Source organism: Dicentrarchus labrax, unplaced genomic scaffold (genome assembly GCF_905237075.1).
Source record: "Dicentrarchus labrax unplaced genomic scaffold, dlabrax2021, whole genome shotgun sequence".
Classification (NCBI taxonomy): domain Eukaryota; kingdom Metazoa; phylum Chordata; class Actinopteri; family Moronidae; genus Dicentrarchus; species Dicentrarchus labrax.
The window spans coordinates 5130519-5142753 of NW_026136711.1; the positions used below are offsets into that span (position 1 = coordinate 5130519).

General features: G+C 38.6%; 1 protein-coding gene across 7 annotated transcripts in view; it reads right to left on the bottom strand.

Moving 5' to 3' along the window:
- fhit (fragile histidine triad diadenosine triphosphatase) overlaps positions 1 to 7385 on the bottom strand; it is a 432233-nt gene extending 424848 nt beyond the window's left edge. For 3 of the 7 annotated variants that reach the window (XM_051415067.1, XM_051415068.1, XM_051415069.1), the window contains exon 1: positions 7308 to 7385. The gene's annotated coding sequence lies outside the window, so the exon portion shown is untranslated. The remainder of the gene's footprint in view (positions 1 to 7307) is intronic. The other 4 variants (XM_051415066.1, XM_051415065.1, XM_051415071.1 and 1 more) reach the window with 2 other exon arrangements.
- Between the last annotated feature and the right edge of the window lie 4850 nt (positions 7386 to 12235).

Genomic DNA, 12235 nt, shown 5'->3' on the forward strand with positions numbered 1-12235 from the left:
CTATTTTATGGCAAATCTGCTGAAATCGACAAGTTGTCACTGGCACGCGGTTTGATATACAGTCACAAATAGCTCAACTTTTCAATCAGTTTGTATGACCACAGAATTCAAAATGGCCAACTTTGACGGTACGACACAGACACGCCCTTCAACGTACAGTCTCAAATGGCACAAGTTTTGATAACCAATGTGTCTAGATTGCAGTGATCGAATTTGAAGTCAATCTGATAAAATCTGTAGGAGGAGTTCGTTAAAACAGAAGCCCTTAAATGCCGGAAATGGCATCACAGTTTGACATTCGATTCAACCTGGCCAACTTTGAGGGCATGCCACGGACATGCCCTTTAATGTACATGCACAAATAGCACAACTTTTAATTTAAGTTTGTTCAAATACAACGCAAAAAGTTCGCTGAAATTGAAACTTTAAATCAAAATGGCCGACTCCCTGTGGGATTTGGGGTATGGGTCCAAAGGCTTTTTTGTACGTCCCGGCATGTTACACGTGCCTACCGAGTTTCGTATATATCCATGAAACGTGGCACCGGGGGTTGCTATTTTTTTTATCCTGTGGGGGGCGCTACAAACACGACAAACACGATTTTTTTTGACGAAAAATCAAAAGGAAGTGTGAATTTTATAGCAGGCTTATTTTTTGAAATATCAAAAAATGTTCAAATTACTTTTTTTTGCCAGGGTGTTCCCCAGGTGCTAGGTGAACATTTCGTGCAAATCGGACAAAGCGTGTAGGAGGACCACAAAATAGTACTGTATGGACATTTTGCGCTCTAACAAAAAAAATTATAGGCGGAAGTGGGCGGGGCCTATATGGAGAGATTCAGCTCCATTCACCGAACGCGTGGATATAAGTGTTTTGAATGTGCGACAAACGATGTGGGAGTTATTAAGTAACAAAAAAGTCAAAATACTTTTCTCAATAGTAGCGCCACCTAGTGGTAGACCCGAAAGCGACGTATATAATATCCCCATTTTCACCAGGCCTGACAACTTTGAGTTTTCGTATATGTTCAGGGGGGCAAAAATGCAGTCAAAGGGGACTAAAAATAATAATAAGAAGAAACTAAGCAAAAACAATACGGACCTCCAGCGGTCGCTGGCTCGGTCCCTAAAAATTATCATTTAAATCGCTGTTCATGTGAGTGTGCATCACTCTGTGCTTTTTCAATTCAGATTTAAACAGTAAGGAAAAGTCAATACTGTGCAATGCATATACTTTTTTTTTTTTTTAAACATATACATAGTTCAAAAGTGTACTTGTGTAGCAATGTACATGTACTGTAATCAGAAAATTCACCTTTGATCTTTCATGTAAAGTCATATACGGCCAACAGAAAGTGTGCCACAAAACCTCCACAACAATGTAAAACCCTGCATAGCTCAATAAAAACCAACTAACTGTACCTCCTCAAATAAACAAAATTCAAATCAGTTTTATCATTGAGATTTGGATTGCTTTTTTGGTGTTTTCTCAGTCTATGGTCACCAGCTCTAACCAGTGAGCTGTCAGGGCGCCCCAAGGTTTGGATTGTTATGAAAAAAAATTATTCACATTCAAGAATTGAACCAAAGCTACTATCAGCACTAACAAAAACAGAAATATGGTCAAATCAGTGACATGCAGTAACGCTGGTTGCAGTGGAGGTGGAGCTGAGCTCCCATACACCTTCAATGTGAGGAATCTCTTTCAAAAATGAATGTGTCTATTTTTACCTTACAGACAGATGGCTGCCATTAGAGGGGGGAGAAGTCATGTGAGCTTCCTAAACAGCACCATAGAGGAAAGGCTAATTAAATATATTTTTTATAAGAGAGATGATTCTGAAAATTAATAAAGTCCAGCTGTTCACTTCAGCCCCCTGACACTTCCCTGAACCTCAACCTCAGTCCAGATGAAAACTAAATGCGAGGCCAGATACAGACACATGTGTAACCTACAGTAACTTGTTATATAACATAAGATATGATGAAACAACAGATAAAGACCCTCAAATTTGAGTAAACTGTGCAAGTTGGGATTTTTGCAAATGCCATTAGGAGCACCCAGGAGGAGCCAGAGGAACCTGATTTTTCCAATGATTATCTGTCTTATGTTCTACTGTCAGGATAAAGTGAAAATGTCAGCAAATATTACAAAACTTATAAAAGTTAACTACTGCAGCTTTAATATTCTCAAATATAACATTTAAAAGGCATCAAGTGGTATAATTACAGATCACAACTACGGTGGTCACTAAATGCACCCAGTGTTTGGTTTGTCCGTTTTGGGCTACTGTAGAAACATGGTGGTTCAACATGGCAGACTCAATGGAAGGCGACACGTTAACAGCTCATTCTAAGTTAACAAAAACAAAACGATTCCTATATCCAGGTGATTATACACTAATGACATACCTATGAATATTATATTCCATTTCTGCCCATAGATCCTCCTATATATTACACACTTTAAGTGTGCACAACCTACCTCATCTGGATATTGATAATCACAGCATGTATGAAAATCCTGCTGTTTCCTCAAAACATACTAGAGACTAGATATTTGCCAGATGTGTTGCATTAATGCAAAAACAGGCAAAACTTAATTCAAAACAAACTCAATACAGGAGTATTATTCATCAGCCACACAACATCATAAAAGAGACTCTGACCACCTGTTTGATTTTTTTCACAGAAAAATGATACGCCTAATTAAGTGATACATTTTCCCATCCAAAGCCATCAGGCTGCACCTCTATCAGCTGTCACCAAGTCCCAGAGTGAAACCGAACTACAATAACAGCCATAAAGACGCAGGAAACAGTGGGAGCTGTCTCACCTTAAACCAAGAGTTTATTCCTCACCAGGTCCTGTTCAAAGCTATCCACCCCCTTCCAGTCATTTACAAAATCCATGACTCTGACCCCATTGCTAGAGCTAATTCTGCACTCTGAGCTAACCTGCAGGTTTCCCCTCTCCAAATAATCAACATTTCTATTTCTTTTGTGCACTTTCTGAGCTAATCTACTTGATTTCATTTGCCATGTAATATGAATGAAAATGTAAGAAATCTCTTTGATTTAGGGCTGCACTAGGGCTGGGCAATAAATCGATTTTATCGATTAACTCGAATTTGTAGTTAAACACGATTAATTTTTAGTTAAAATCGGTTTTCTCTTGAACTTCCACAACACCGGTGCTCCCTTTGGACTCCCGTAGGTCAGAGTGCGCTGACCCCTCCCCACGCCTCTCCACAGATACACACAACATGGCAGCAAGCCAGTATGAGCTCGTACCCGCTAAAAAACAGTCTACATTAGTGGATTCATTTTCACATTGTGTCCCGTATGATAAGAAAGGGACCCGGTGGAAAGCTATTACTGATGCAGTCGCATTGCATATTGCTAAAGATATGGTTCCAATTTACACAGTGGAAAAGCCGGGGTTTATCCACATGCTGAAAACCTTCGACTCCAGGTATGTGCTACCAAGCCGCAAGTATTTTGCCAGAGTTGCTTTGCCTCACCTGTACAACAGCACGAGGGAAAGGATTGCTAGAGAGCTGGAGGAGGTGTGTTTTTACTCCACCACAACAGCGTTTTGTTGCACTTTAGCCCTAAGGGGAAATTTTGTTCAAATCCAAGAAGGGAAATTCAAATCAAAATAAAAGCAAAACTTGGAATAATTTCTTTGTCATTTGTAGTGTGTTTTTAAGAAGGGAAAAGAAATCGATTAAAATCGTAAATCGGGTTTGGTGTGAAATAATCAGAGATTTTATTTTTAAGCCATATCGCCCAGCCCTAGGCTGCACATGAAAAAAAATCATCATTTTGATAGCTATTACAATTGTGATATGATTCACAATTAGTGGGCATTATCATTTTTGCATCACAATTTTCAAATTCAAATTTTTTAAATAATGATCATGTGAAATTTGTTTTCTTACATCTGAAGAACAAGATTTGTAGGCCAGGCTATCTCTGTAGCACTACAGTACTTCATTATAATGCTGTTTGTCACATTTTACATTTTTTATCAAAACATAGTAGCTTCTGCAATTTGGATCATATGGTCATATTGTGATTTCGATAATATCTATTTTGCAGCCGTACTTAACTACTGAATACCTAAATAGTATTTTATGTCAGTTTATACTTTTTATGTATATATAACTCTTGAAATATTTTGTTTTGACAAGGAAGCAGTGTTAAAGTTGTTGATATACTTTTTTGTTGCAGTTTGCACAATACAAAGACCATTATGGATCGTTTGCTACCCCTTGTGCACACAGAAGGTGGGGAAGAAGGTCCCCAGGTCACAGGTAGCTTTTGGTGCAGTATCACAGTTGATCACTGAGACAAATCATGGACTACAGTATATGCAGCTCTTTTAAAGCCCTACTGAGACCAACTATGTCATGCTAGCATGTGGGGAAGGAGGCTAAATAATGCCCCAAATTTAGGCTAATATATAGGCTATATAGGCTAATTTAACTGTCAATCAAACCTGGCAACCCAACTATATGAGCAAAGGACTTTTGAGAAGCTGCATGCAGTTACTGCACCAAGTTCTAGTTCAAGAAACAACTACAACACTAGGAGAGTACAACGTCTCACGCTTCCATTCCTATTTCTACACATATTCAATAAACATGATACAAAGTGACTCAGATGTAGCTTAAGTAGTTCCTTTCTGACCAGTGACTTCCTGTCCTGGGCCATTTACACCTCTAAAGTGTATTGATATCACTGCCTTCCTCTGACACAGAACATCAGCAAAGAATGTCAGCATCTTCCTGTAAACTTAGCAACAAAGGGCCTCAACACAGGAAGTGATTTCACTGAGACACAAAAAACTATTGCCATAATTCTAGTTAGTAAGTTGAAAATGATTTATTCTGCTATTCATTCCTTACTTAAATATGTAAATCTAATAATAAAATACACTTAATAAAAAAATAGGTGAAAATAAGTTGAAGTGTTTCAATTACATTACCACTTTAATTAACCTGTACTTACATTTAGTGAATAAAGTCAAACATATGAATTTTTTATTAAAAAAAATTGTTTCAATAAATAAAATGAGTGCAAAGCATCACTGCGATATTTCTTTTTACATTTTTAGGGAATTATTAGTTTTTACAGCATGATTCGTCCACCACCACTCGCATGTAACATGATATATATATATATTCCATCTTTATTTTATATGGATCACATCTTAGTAATTATTACCATGAAAGCCTAAAACTGGAAAGTTTTGATGACAAATCAAAAGAGTTTTCCATACGACCAAAAGACAATGCAAAATCCAACTTGAAATCCATCCAGTAAAGCAGAGCTTACAGGCAGTGTAAGCAGCTGGCAGTGTACATCACCACAACAGTCCAATCATATTGCCTCCAACTTAAAAATGATCACATACAGTTGCTCACACAATTCATGTTTATGGTCTAAAAAGTGATGGGACAGCTTATTTTCAACCTGCTGAAACATGCATTATTCAAGCTTCTCAAGGAAGTGACTTTCACGAGGTGCCCCAGACTATATACAGTACGTGCATTCTGGTGATAGCAGTGATCGTAAAACAAAAACGCTTCTTGCTGTTCTCCATTTTCGTGATCTCCTCTCTCTCTGTATGACTGATTGATTGACAGCCGAGGCCCAAGAGGGAGGGGGCGGCTATGGCAGCCCGAATCAGCAATGCTGTTATTGGTACCAATAGAAAAACTTAAATTTATTAGTTAAAAAGGCCATCGGCCCACCAGGCTGCAATAACACACTGATAATATTCACTCTAATGGAGAATGAGCTCTGTAAACAGTTTCCTAACCAATTTATGCTCTCAGTCTCTAGTTTCAGTCTTGTTCCATACAGTATGATGTTCATTTAGTAAGTTATGGTCCCATTTACAGTAAAATATACAATAAAGCTGTGAATGCTTTTGAGCAGGGCTACCTTGTGATTGACAGCTCATTGTCAAAACTGTTTAACTGTAATCTGAGGTCCTGTGTGAGCAGGCAAGCCGCCATTGTTTCCTGCTATGGACGACTCAAAACTCTGCAGCCAATGAGAGCAGCTCAACTCACAGTACGTCACCTCCGCTGGCTCCGTCTGTCATGGTGACGACCAAAATGCCAAACTTAAGGCTTCAAAACAGTAGTCCACAAACTAATGCGTGACATCATCATAGGTTCATTTTAGGAGGAGCCAGAGGAACCTGATTGTTTCACACATTATCTGTCTCATGTACTACTGTAAGGACACAGTGAAAGTTTCAGCAAATGTTCCCAAAAGTTATCTTACTGCAGCTTTAAAAAACGAAAACAAAAAAAAAGTTTTTGGGGTTATTTGATTTTCATCTTGAAATACAAAAATTGTCATTTAAATAACAAAGTGTTCTTTAAAATTGTTTTAGTTGTTTATTTTTCTATTTCGTACCTGAACTAACTAAAAATAAATGATGGAATGGGGGCAGTCATATTTCTGTCATGGCAGACAAGCCAAGAAATGAATATTTATCTTATTTGTTAATTGTAAACATTGATGGTAAACAGAGGTCAGCGTCCTGCTGGTTTGCCCCATACAGCTGATAATGTCCACTTATTAACAGTTCCCTCTGTCCCAACAAACTCCATTAAATAACTTTGCAACCCTGTTGATTGTTTGCTTAGGGCAAATATAAATAGCTCATAACCATGACTGAATACACTTGTCCGATTTTAATCACTAAAAAATGTGGAATTTAGACGGACTCAAGTCCCACTAGTGTAAATGTAGACGTTAGATTTGGGTCATTGTTCAGGAAATAAAACAAACGACGCCCGTCTGTTTATGAGTGGATGATTTCTGTCTGTCTGTCTGTCTGTCTGTTTACAGTGTTGTGTACAGTAAATACAGGAGACGGGGACTCGGGCTGGCTGTGAGCCTTGGAAGGGAAAGAGCTGCTAACGTTCGCTGACAGTTAAAGTTCCCAGCGGACATATTCCACTCACTGAGGGTCTGCACGGTTTCCTCTTCAGCTCTGCGTTTTTACCAAACATACAGCAAGTTCTATCACCATACAACATCCCATTCAGTTAGCCAGCAGGCTAATTTAAAGGGACTGCCATGCTGACGGAAAGCTGCTCTTACTGTACATAATGACGTACAACGTTAGCAGTACCTAATGCGCATGCTTGCTGGCTCTTACAGTTCTAGTAAAATGGACAACAGAGCGGAACGGGCTTCTTTAAACACGCAATGACTTTCTGACACGGGATTCTTCTAAAAACACGTTCCAACAACAAACAAACGCTGCACACACACTCACCTTCGTGTGGAAGACTCGTGCGTTTGCTTTGTGGGAAGTGTAGTTCTATGTATGCGCTGCGGTTAGGAAAAGTACGACTGTGCCACATTTATAAAACTACAAATACCAACGCGGAAGAGGAGCGAGCTTATGTTGCCTTTAGGGAAGATCGGAATAATTGTGACAGCTTTTACATTTGATATGTTTTAAATGAATTATATCACTGACATGATATTTTATTTATTCCTGTATTTAAAAGATACAGGAATAAATTCAGATTCAGAAAAATTATACAGTATACACATGTACAAACAGAAAATGTACATACACAGAACAGTGTTTATAAAAAACAAAGTAGCACTCAAAGTGCTCATATATAGTATTTTAAAATATTCAAAATAAAATAAAACTCTTGTAATTCCAAACTTATTTAAACCCAGTGTTTCCAAGTTCAGTTTGAACTTACAGTTTAAATGTAAAAATGAGCTGATATTACATTTACTGGATTTAGTGTGCAGTGTCTGCTTTAGGGCTTTAGGCTGTAGACACATTCTCAACAGTGCAAATGTCAGCTAAAACACTACAAAAACAAAAAAGTGCAAAATAAGTTTAGGGGACACAATTTCTAACGACATGACTAGGAAGAATTCTCTCTTGAAATTCTGGAGATTTGGGTGTTGTCCAGTGTTTAAAAATTGTCCAAATTGCCACTGTGATGCCTATTATTATTACAAAAAATGATATGATATTGATATGTTTTGTATTCAGGTTCGGTCCTCTAATAGACTTGGAGATAAGGGTAGTTTCCTTCCCAACCAATTGCAAAACTTTCCCACCACAAGTTGCTACTGATTAGACCAATTCTATTGAGTCTGAAATTGAAATAGTTTTCTGTCCATTTCATAAAAGCCACTTGAAGGCATACTGACACCATAATGTTCTGTGTTTAATGTTTTTTAACTCCTGGTATGACTAGATACAATAAGTGTAAAAGCCTGTTGCCATTCAAAACCACATTGTACACATTTGTTTAATGTTTTTTATGTTTAGTTGATTGATTTTGAGCTGACTCCTCCCTTTGCTTTGAGTTGCAGTGTTCTGTCTGCGACAAAATAATCTAGTCACATTTGTATTTTAAAAGTGGGTTGGCAGCTTCTGAAATGAATCATTATGTTGTTGTCTACTACTACAAAACTACTGACCGCAGTGAAACTTTCTGTTGATGTTTTTGGCCCCAGGAGAATGATCTTGAGGATGATTTTAATGCACCTTTGACTGTTCATCTAGCACCACCATCAAGCCAAAATTACACCTGGATCAACACTTAAGGTCAAGACAGCTGCCATCTTGAGTAGAGGATATACACTTCCATAATGTTTTCCCATGACGCTGTACCAACCCAGTGGTGGCATCACTGAAAGAGCAAACTTGGCTGCTGTGAATGGGAAGAGCAGCTACCAGGAAGAGAACAAACTAATTTAACTAATAGAGTTCAAAGAGGTTCAAAAGGCCCAGAACAAATGCCTACTTGTAGGGCTATTCCATTGGCACTTTTGGCCATGCAGAGTTAAACCATGCTGCTTATTGCATTTCCATTACCAGTTTAAATGGGTTGAGTTTGACGTGCCATGCCTGAGATGGACCATCTCCAGAGTTGGGCTAAAGCGAACCAGACCTGCCTCTGAGTGGGTTGCAGTGACATCTTGTTGACCAAGAGCAAACCGTGACCCCCCTCTCACGTCAAACAAGAGTGTGTTCCGAGACTCAACTCCTTTTTGTAGATGGACAATTTTTGTTCAGCTCTCAGTTCTTTCGTAGCTTCTACCTGAATTTTAGTTTAGTTTCTCTCCTGCATCTCTTGTTTCAGATATCTGCTTATTTTACTGTTTGAAGTCAAGTTGAAAGTACCAGAAAATAATAATAACAATAATTATTAACATAATTTTCTCTGCCACACCTACAAGCAGGGGGTAGCCCTGTTGGAATGGAGATGCAAATCCCTGTAAGTCAAACCAAGTCAAGCCAAGCCAATAGATGTATACTGAAAAGGGCTACTGTACTGTCTCGTACACACACGACTGTGTGACCAACAGCTCCATCACTATTGTCAAGTTTTCTGACGATGTGATTGGCCTGATGAGAGGTAAGAACCCTGACATCTTAGTGCCAGCCCAACGACAAGTAATTGGTCTGTGCATGTTGAAATAATGAAATGACAGACATATCATGTGTTGATCAGATTTCAATGAAATGTGGTTTAATGATCCCCAGAGGATGACAGTTTTAATGTTAAACAGCAAAAAGTACAGATTTACACGATGCTTCCCAAAGTATAACCTCCTTGATTTTTAATGACTCCATTAAAGTAGCTGTTTGTTCCAAAATGTTCTTCATCATAGTGAACACTGCAGCATCTAGGTGCAGCCAGATGGGCCTAATACTGTTTGTCCATATATTCATTTAGACATACTAACCAATGGGTAACTGGTTTCATCTCCAGCTGCATCAATATAAAAGCCTAAATTTGGAACATAATTACTGTGACATGTCACAAAAGGGCCGATTTAACAAAGATTCAACATGCTGTTATTTAGTACCCCCCCCTTATTTGGTCTTGACTCAAAGGAGAACCCTCCCCATTCCAAATGGCCGTGCATTAAGCCTCTGTGTTGCAATTCAGAGCAGGCAATCATAAAAAGCAAATTAAGCAATAGAAAAATACCATGTCAGTCGAATATAACTCCATGCAGAGATGCACATGACAGTCATCATGAGACACATTAACACCCCTATTAATTTAAAAAGAGTTAAACAGTCAGGGCTGATTTTGGATCTGCCTAAATGTCTGAAAGATAGCACTATACATGAGCAGCTGCAAAGTTTATGAAGCTTTTTATATCAGTTGTAAATTAATTGCCATGAAAATGACAGACAACCCCCAATAAGAGACTTCTGTCATATAAAATTAACAATTTGTCAGCCTCAGTGTGAGAACTGGATAGCAGCAGATAGATGTATTGATGAATTGTCATCCAGATGTGAGAGAGGAATGATCCAGCATCTGCGCTACAACAGACTGACACGCTGTTAAAATGTCTCCCCACTGAAAGAATCACGATCCTCCCGGTCAAATCTCTGTCTCACAGCACTCTCTCTGAAGTAGGATCATTATTCTGATCCAGCAAAAGATTTTAACACCTCTGACTCTTTAAGATGGTCATATTTTCTTTTTGTCCACACAGTTCCTGAGTCTATTGGTGGACAGACAGAACCAATGAAGCTGACAAAAGAGATGGAGCTATCTCTCAGTGCCTCTAACAATTTAAGTTCAGGTTTATCATCAGACCATCAGGTCCGGGCCATTCAGCAAGCTCCAGTGAAGACCCTTTGCACTACCAGATCTTGGGCCTGGGCCTGAGACTGCTTCATTTCCAGGAGATCAGGTCATGGCTCATCATAAGATCAACATATCATTGTCCTAGAGCTTACATCTGAGTACCAAATTGCATGGCAATCTAACAGTACAGGACTCACAACTACAAACATGAACCCCATGTTGGCGCTGTAGGAGAAGTCGGGGTCATCAAAGTCAGTACTGGACCAAGAAATGTATATAAAACTTCATGGCAATCCATCCAATAGTTGGATGGCACTTTCTGTGCTGGGAACAGACCTTAATTTTATTAAAACCTACAAAGACTAGACACCCAAACTATTTCCACAAACCCAAACACCAATAGCAATGAAAAAAACAAAAAGGTGTTCATAAAGTGCTTTACATACACACAACAATAGCAGCAATAAAGAATAAGATTAAAAGCAATATATGAGGTAGACAGATACAAGCAAAGACACACCAATCAGAGTTACCGTTAAAAAGAGATTATGAACATATACGATATATAAACAAAGTACAGATGCTCTAATAGAGAAGGTCGGTCTCCTTTAGTCTTTGGCCTGGACTGTGGAACAACCTAGAAGGGCCAGAAAGAGTAAATCTTAAAGTAATCAGTATGATCTTAAAACCAGTTATAAATCTAAATCAGCCAGTGCACATGTGCTAAAACTGAGTTCATTTGGTCTTTATGTTTGGTGCCTATTAAAACTCAAGCAAATGTACAAATTGGAGATGTGAGATAGATTTTTTACTGAAGCAGGTACAGAATGTGACAAAACAAAAGCATAATGGACTCCCCAAATCCTGCAAAAACATGAAAAGTCTGTCTGTGACTCTACCAAAACAGAAAACTCAACAGTTATCCCTGCTCATTTATGCTGTGATTTGCGTGAAAAAGACAACTACTAAACAAAGGAAAAATATTAAATTAGACATTTGGACCAACTGGTTTCAGTCAGTTGTGACACCCAAATCATAATCACAATGTGTCTGCACCCCAGTACAGGTGTTTCCTACAGCAACATATGCAATCATATAACTAAGCAACGAAAACTGATCAGGTGTTGGGCAGAGACAGTCAAATGTAGTGAGAGCATTAAAAGCTGCAGTAGGTTACTTGTATAAAAATAACATTTTGTCATATTTGCTGAAACTTTCACTATATCCTGACAGTGGAACATGAAACAGATAATCTGTGAAACAATCAGGTTCCTCTGGCTCCTCCTAGTGATGGCATTTGCAAGAATCCACCAGTCTAAAAAAGTGACCTACTGCAGCTTTAATGCAGAGATGTCATATGAGAATTCGGCCTTTTTTTAAATGTGAACTGGGGTGTATTGAACACCTTGTCGTATTTTGCACTGCACTGCCTTCATACACATCGCTGCTGATCACACTGGTAATACATCTGACACACCCACCAAATGAGAGAAAGTCGACTTCAAAGCCTTTTTCACACCATTTCAAAGTGTTGTTCATAAACATAGTACACCGTTTAGAGATTGAACGCACCCAGTTGGTGAAATCCAGGTTTCCCAGGTGTTGGCAATCT